This window comes from Symphalangus syndactylus, chromosome 15 (assembly GCF_028878055.3).
Source record: "Symphalangus syndactylus isolate Jambi chromosome 15, NHGRI_mSymSyn1-v2.1_pri, whole genome shotgun sequence".
Taxonomy (NCBI): Eukaryota; Metazoa; Chordata; class Mammalia; order Primates; family Hylobatidae; genus Symphalangus; species Symphalangus syndactylus.
Window position 1 is genome coordinate 69,855,502 of NC_072437.2, and position 8,163 is coordinate 69,863,664.

General features: G+C 40.9%; 1 pseudogene; it reads left to right on the forward strand.

Moving 5' to 3' along the window:
- Window positions 1-472: 472 nt before the first annotated feature.
- On the forward strand, window positions 473-5,309 carry LOC129464187 (uncharacterized; annotated as a pseudogene).
- The last annotated feature ends 2,854 nt before the right edge of the window (window positions 5,310-8,163 follow it).

An 8,163-nucleotide genomic window follows, 5' to 3' on the forward strand; every position in this document is an offset into this window, starting at 1 on the left:
ACTCCACCGAGGGCAGAGCACAGCGCTGACTCTAGGGTGCGGGGTCACTGAGGGTTAGGACAGGCTGGGATTGGGAAAGGGCCATGCTGCAGCGGGGGCACATCCCACCTCCACCCCTCTGGATCTTGGAGATGGGACCCCCACCCACATGCTCCCCAGGTGGGTCCCATCCTGGGGGGGTGCAGGAGGGAGCTCCATGTGCCCCTGCTGAGCTGCCCATCTGAGCCTCAGGGGTCCTGGGCACTGAGAGCCGGGCTGGGCTCAGCTGGGGTATGCATTGGCATTGCGGACAGAGAGGGGATGCTGAAGTGGGTGCTGTCTGGGTGGGGCCTGCCTGATCGACCCAGCAGGTGCACCCAGCAGCCAGAGGTGCTTCTAGCAGAGTGAACGCCCTGTCCTTAGGGGTATGTGAGCTGAGGCTGGGGACCTGGAGCTGCAGGGGGAGGAATTGGGGAGACCAGAGGTCCCAAAGATGTCCCAAGGCCCCAAGACCCTGGTGAAGGAATGGAGGAGCCAGTACTGGTCGGCGAGAGGGGAGTGGGAGTTGGATGGCCTGGCTCTGGGCTGGATGCACGGTTTGCAGCCACAGCTGAGCCGTGCTGTGGAGCCCCAGTCCCCACCTGGGCACGTCTGTCCTGTCCTCTGAGGCTTCCGGGAGCTGGACGGCCACCGCGGTGCAGGCGCGCGCCCAAGGGCTTTCAAGGCTCACTCTGTCAGAGAGGTCAGACCGAGTGTCGCTGCTGAAGGCTGTGGTGGACCGGGCTGGATCGCGGATTCTAGGTTAGATCGCAGATTTGGGATCGCGGATTGGGGATTGGATTGGGGATTTGGGGTTGGATTGCGGATTTTGGGTTGGATCGGGGATAAGGGGGCTGGATAGGGGATTTGGGGATTGGATCGGGGATTTGGGGTTGGATCTGGGATTTAGGGCTGGGTCGGCGGTGGGGGGCAGTGAAAAGGTGACAGCAGCCCCCGCTCTGGAGCCGGTGGTTGGGGGTCTGAGAAGTCACCACCACGCAGACCCCACCACGAAGAAGTTCTTCGGCTTCGGGAGCCGCGGGGGCCAGACGGCCCCGGGCTCCATAGACCACGTCTACGCGGTTCCGGGTACCGAATCCGGGACGCGGAACTGCGGAAGATCCACAGGGCGGCTGTCAAGGGCTGGAGGTGGAGCGCGGCCTGGAGCGCAGGAGCGGAGACCTGGACGCCCGGGACAAGCAGCACAGGTCGCTGGGGTCAGCCCAGGGTGAGGGGGGGTTCCCCAGGCCCGGCTTCCCCGCAACCCGTGGGACGGGGCCTTGGAGGGCGCCGGGCACCCTCGGAGCCGCGGAGCCAAATCAGGCCTCAGCTGCTTTCCATCCCTCATAATTTCCTGGCTGGAGCAGTTGGTGGAGAATTTGAGTGATTTAACTCATAAAGTTAAGCAGATACGATGTTGTTATTTTTAATGTGCACGTTTAAAATATAGTATTATATACATTATAGGAGGTGCCTAATGAGATAACTCATTCCCCTATCAAAAATACCGTGAGTTATTTTCAGTAGGCAAAAAGTTCTCATTAGACTGTCCGTTTTACATGCGTATCCACCTCTGTAGCTAGGTTCTTCACTGAAGGTTCTTAGAGAGAAACTTGGAAGTGGGAGGTGGGTTCTGTGTTCTTGAATGGGAAGAGACATTTTTCTCAAAATGTGAGCTCTTTCTGTTTGTCAATTTTACATAAACCGAATGAAAATATCAAGCTTTTAACATTTTTGCATGATACCTGCTGTCTTTTACTATTGTGATGACGTTTTAAAAAATTTCATAATGGAGTGAAAAAATATCTGCTTCTCTAGATATCAAAATGTACTATTTCTACAGTTGTTTACTAACAGCTGAAAAGACAGATAAAGGCATGGAACAGAATAGGAAACCCAGAAGCACTGAAGTTATGTAAGATATACATAAGAACTGATGAGGAGGATGAATTATTAATGAAAAAAGTCTGCTGTTTGAAGAAAACTAATGAAATTTCATGTCACAAACATACGGATTGGAATACAGATTGAAATTTTTATATATGCAAATGAGAAAAGTACCAGAAGAAAATACAAACACTTATTTTCCAGGTACATTTTATGTTGACAAAGGCCTAAGAATGACGTCACAAGCAGACATTATGAAGATTTATTTAGTAAACTAAAAATTAAAACTGCTGTATTTCAGAAAAAAATTAACAAAAGAAAAGAAAATACTTGAAAAATATTTACTATATTATATATATTCAGATGAAAAGTATGTTTTCATTTTACAGGGAATTCATCATATATTGAGTCAGAGTCTCGCTTCTTTGCCCAGGCAGGAGTGCAATGGCACAATCTTGGCTCACTGCAACCTCTGCCTCCTGGGTTCAGGCAATTCTCCTACCTCAGCCTCCCAAGTAGCTGGGATTACAGGCACGTGCCAGCACGCCTGGCTAATTTTTGTATTTTTAGTAGAGAGGGAGTTTCACCATGTTGGCCAGGCTGGTCTGGAACCCCTGACCTAAAGTTGTCTGCCTGCCTCGGCCTCCCAAAGTGCTGTGATTACAGGCGTGAGCCACCGTGCCCGGCCTATATTCTTTATTATATATCGTATGATATATATGTTACTGATAAATATAACATATGTTACAGATATGATATGTTATATGTATCAGTTATTTATACACATTAGATGAAGAGTTACATGTATATATACACATTAGATGAAAAGTACACCTTCATTTTACAGGGAATTCTTTCAAATCAAATAACCAAAAACTCTAAAAGCAGGCAAAGTACTTTTTTCCAGATCTACAAGTTACTTATGCACATAAGAAAAAATCCTTCGCATTTCTGGTATAAGAATTTAAAAGAAGAATGAAACTGTTTTCTATCCACAACATTTGTGAGGATGTTTTATACTGCTGCTTAAAGTTTAAGTTGCTGATTACTTTTCAAATAGATAAAGTACTATGTTTAAAAATGTATGCCCTTTACCCATGAGTTCCATTATACTAAAATACCCCTAGGAAATAGAGAAACATGCACTTTATTTTTCGCAGCATTTATTTTAGAAAGAACCCACAGAATGGATCCTATAAATAAATTTCAGTTGCATCCATAAAATGGAATAATGTGTGACCATTGAAGGTGACAATAGATACAGAAGTACGTTGATGTGCGAAGATGTATTTTGTTATAGCCAGCGAGGAAAAAAAATGAGTTTGATTATACATACACACAAACATACTGCGATCTTGTTTTAGCAAAAAATATGTAAAAATATGATAACATTTGTAATTTCTGAGCATTTGTATTTTAAGCAGAGTTTTTTTTTTCGTTTTTCTTATCTGTGATTGCTGCAGTGAGCATGTACAAAACTTCTAATATAGGTTTATTATTAATGGAATAATCTTTCAGAAAAGAAGGATATAAATCTTGCACAGAAAAAAATAATTTCTCGCTATTTTTTATCATTATTATCATGTGTGTTATTATCTTCTTTGAACTTTTAGCCTCTTCAGAAGTGAAAATGGAAAGTTTTTATCTGTGTTTCCTGATTTTATTATGTATATATTTTATTATGTACATATGTTTTTCTTATATGTAGATTTATTCCATTTATGCAAACAATGATAGATTAATCATTTCATTTTAATTGTATTCTTTAAAAATAAAAATAACACATACAAATAATTACTATTGCAAAAACATTGCTTTATAGGAGTTTATTTAAAAATACTGAACTCCCCAACTGTATTTATCCATTCTTTTATTCCATTTATTCATCAAACATAACCTGAGTACCTGTTACGTAGCAGATGTATTCTCTCAGGACCCTTCCATCCTTAAAAACTTCATGTTTACCTCCCTGCCTGCACAAGCTGAGAGATTTAAAATGAGAATATCGGGACTTAATCTCATTGAAACTTTATCTCCCACCTTTCAAACAAAAGCATTTCTGACGTTAGAAAATAGTAGAAGATAATCTTTAACTGCCCTTTCAAAAGTTTATCAGTCTTAAATACTAATATTAATCATTGGAGAGTCTTATTTGCATATATTCTGTAAATATAAGTATTGAATATAATGAGCCATATGTATTCATTTGAATCATGAGTTTCCTTTGGCTTCAAGTTGTTTGAAAATCAAAGAATTAATTTTTTAAAAATATGTGTTATTGTTATTTTAGTGCTCTTTCTCCATGGTACCTTTAAGAACTAAAATGTATTTAAGTGCCACTTATCTGCCTAGAACTGCCTTAGACCTGCTGAGTATACCATATTCTACTTAATGTAAGGTCTCATGGATTGTGTGATGCCCCATAATTTTATATATCAATAAGATAATTTTTAAGTGCTACCAATTATAGTTGTAATAAATCATGAATCATAAATGGCATTCGAATATCAGAGGTGTTAAAATGTGAACTACTCGTTAAGTCATCCTACAAAGTAGGTAAATTGTATCATTTTATTTAATTAAAATGTTTTTGTTAAGTAGTAGTAATAGTAGTAATTATAATATCTGGCTGGGTGCAGTGGCTCACACCTATAATCCCAGAACTTTGGGAGGCTGAGGGGAGAGGATTGCCTGATGCCAGAGTTTGAGACCAGCCTGGAAAACAAAGTGAAATTCTTACTCTACAAAAATTTTTAAATAAATAGCTGGGCATGCTGGTGCACATCTGTAGTCCCAGCTACACAGGAGGCTGGGGATGGAGGATCACTTGAGCCCAGGAGTTCCAGGTGACAATGAGGTAGAATTACACCATTGCATTTCAGCCTGGGCAAAAGAGTGAGATCTTGTCTCAAAAAACACACATCTTACAATTATTACAATTATTGAGTTGTTGTAGGAACTATTCTAAATACTTTACATAGTTCCTCATTTAAGCATCACGATGGTGTCCTTTGTGGGAAAGCTACTATTGTCATCTTTATTAATGAGGAAGTTGAGGCACAGAAAGGCTAAGCAATAGTTGGTAAGTGACAGGGTTTAAAGTAGGAGTCAAGCCCTAGTTGAACTGAATCCAAAGGCCAAGCTCGTTCTATTCAGATAGGCTGCTGTTTTCATTAAAGTAGTGAGCAATAAGAGCTAATAAGTATTGTACTTTCCTTTAAAAAAATAAGTATTTTTTTGAAGGCAGAGGAAAAACATGCTATTCAATGTTTACAATTACGTGAATGATTGTATGTTTTGAGATATTGCACTACAGTTTCCTAAAAAGTCCTCTTATTCTTGTAGAACTGCTCTACATTTGGCCTGTGCCAGTGGCCATGTGGAAGTGGTCACTCTCCTGGTGAACAGAAAATGCCAGATTGATATCTGTGACAAAGAAAAGGGTGTGCCTTTGATATAGGTATATAGTAGCCAACTCTTTCAGCATGACATGGATTTGATTTACACATACAGAATTAAAATAAATTGATCTCATTTAAATATAACTAATTAGTGAAACCTGTAGAATGTGTATTTTGAATTCTTAGAATTTACAATCTATTTCTTCATCTAACACACACAGGCTGTACATTGCCAAGAAGAGGCTTGTGCCATTATTCTGCTGGAACATGGCGCCAATCCAAACCTTAAGGATATCTATAACAACACTGCTCTCCAATATGCTGTGTATAGTGAGAGTACATCACTGGTAGAAAAATTGCTTTCCCATGATGCAAATATTGAAGCACTGGACAAGGTATAGATCAATCAACTTTCTTTTCAACATATTTGTTTTAACATTGACATAGGTAAGGGTCAATTATTTATATTTGGAAGCTCAAGCATTCCCTGAATGCAAGTGCAAATTAAGTTATTTTGAAATAACTTAATTGTCTAAGATTTTATTTTCAATATTGATACTGTTAAAGAACCATTAAAGGGCACAGCTTTTTTAAATGCACTTTGGAAAATATTTGGGAATTTGTTAAAAGTAAAACCTTTTCAATTTTTTTTCTACACGGGGTTATTTCTTTTTTTTCCTAATTAGTGTAAAACAACACAAGAAAGAAAATATGCCCTGGAAATAGGCTTTATCTTAAAACTCAAACAAGACTAAAGCAACTTAAAATAAATGGACATCTTGCTGCTACTGACAATTTTCTAACAAACTGACGTATCATCTCTCAGTGGCAAGGCTTAAGAGGGAGAAATGGGAAGGGAAAAGGAGAGCAATAAGAAATATGCAGGTCAATTGGAAATTAGGTAATGAGGGAAAATGCCAAGAAGAGTTTTTTTTTCTTAGTTTGTTGTTCTTCCAGTTTATGTGTTGAGACAAGGTGCTCTTTAGCTTTGGGTCTAATAATTTTTGGTTTGAAAATGAGAGTGAGTTGAAACTTGCCTATAGATTAATTTTAGGATGCCTCTGAGGAAACCAGATTGGCAGTGAATATGTGGTGACATAGTGAGAAACACTTCAGCAGAAGGTGGAACAAATTAACTTGTGGGAAGTCAGGGACCCTGAATGGAGGGACCGGCTGAAGCCGCGGCAGAAGAACATAAATTGTGAAGATTTCATGGACATTTATTAGTTCCCAAAATTAATACTTTTGTAATTTCATACGCCTGTCTTTACTGCAGTCTCTGAACATAAATTGTGAAGATTTCATGGACATTTATCACTTCCCCAATCAATACTCTTATAATTTCCTATGCCTGTCGTTAATCTCTTAATCCCTTCATCTTCATAAACTGAGGATATATGTCACCTCAGGACCCTGTGATGATTGTGTTAACTGTACAAATTGTAAAACATGCATGTTTGAACAATATGAAATCAGGGCACCCTGAAAAAGAACAGAATAACAGTGATTTTCAGGAAACAAGGAAAGATAACCATAAGGTGTGACTGCCTGTGGGGTTGGGCAAAATAGAGCTGTATTTTTCTTCTCACAGAGAGCCTATAGATGGACGTGTGAGTAGGAGAAATATCACTGAATTCTTTTCCCAGCAAGGAATATTAATAATTGATAACCCTGGGGAAGGAATGCATTCCCAGGGGTAAGCCTATAGACGACCACTCTGGGAGTGTCTGTCTCATGCATTTGAGATAAGGGATGAAATACGCCCTGGTCTCCAGCTTGTCCTCAGACTTACTAGGGTTGGGAAATTCCAGCCTGGTGAATTCTAGTCAGACCGGTTGCTCACCAACCCAGTTTCCTTTTAAGGTGTTTATCAAGACAATGCGTGCCCAGAGGGACATCGACCCTCATCAGTAATTCTAATTTCACCCTTGCCTTGTGATCCTGCTCTGCGCTTTTGCCTTGTGATCTTTTATTGCCCTTTGAAGCATGTGATCTCTGTGACCCACTCCCTATTCGTGCACCCCTCCCCTTTTGAAATCCCTAATAAAAACTTCCTGGTTTTGCGGCTCATGGTCACCATCACGGTCCTACCAGTATGTGATGACACCCCCGGAGGCCCAGCTGTAAAATTTCTCTCTTTGTACTCTTTCTGCTTATTTCTCAGACCGGCTGACACTTAGGGAAAATTGAAAAGAATCTAAGTTGAAATATTGGGGGCTGGTTCAACTGATGTTAACTGACTTATTCCCCATCCTGGCAGAAACGGCCACTTAAATAAGAGTCTAATGACTCCTCTCAAATCTAGAATGACTTGGTGGGAAGGTGGGAGATAAGGAGCTTATGAATAGCAAAATCAAGTGGGATTTTGAGTTTACTTGTCCCTGTTCTACCCAAGAGGTTGGCAAGTGGGAGGGAGACAAGGTTTTGCAAAAAGATGGTGGACAGAAAACAAAGACTGTGGAGAAAGAAAAGATGGTGAGGAAAAAAGGGGTAGATGGACGGGGGAAAAGAGGGTGACAAGCAGGTTAGGGGAAAGAAGATGGCGAGTGGGAAGTTGAGGGGGAGGCTTCGTAAAAAGATGGTGGGGAAACATTTCGGGGGTAGATGGAGGAAAAGAGGATGGTGAGCAGGAGTTGGGAGAAGGCTTTGCAAAAAGACAGTGGGGAAATGTTTTTGAATAGATGGAGAAGGGAAAGAGAGCAGCAAGGGGGGAAGACATGCGGAAAACAGTTTTTGGGAAGATAGAGGGGAAAAGAGGGTGGTGAGCAGCAGGAGTCGGGAGAAGGCTTTGGGAAAAGATGGGGGAAATGTTTTTGGATAGATGGAGGAGCAAAAGAGGGTGATGAGAGCCAGAGAT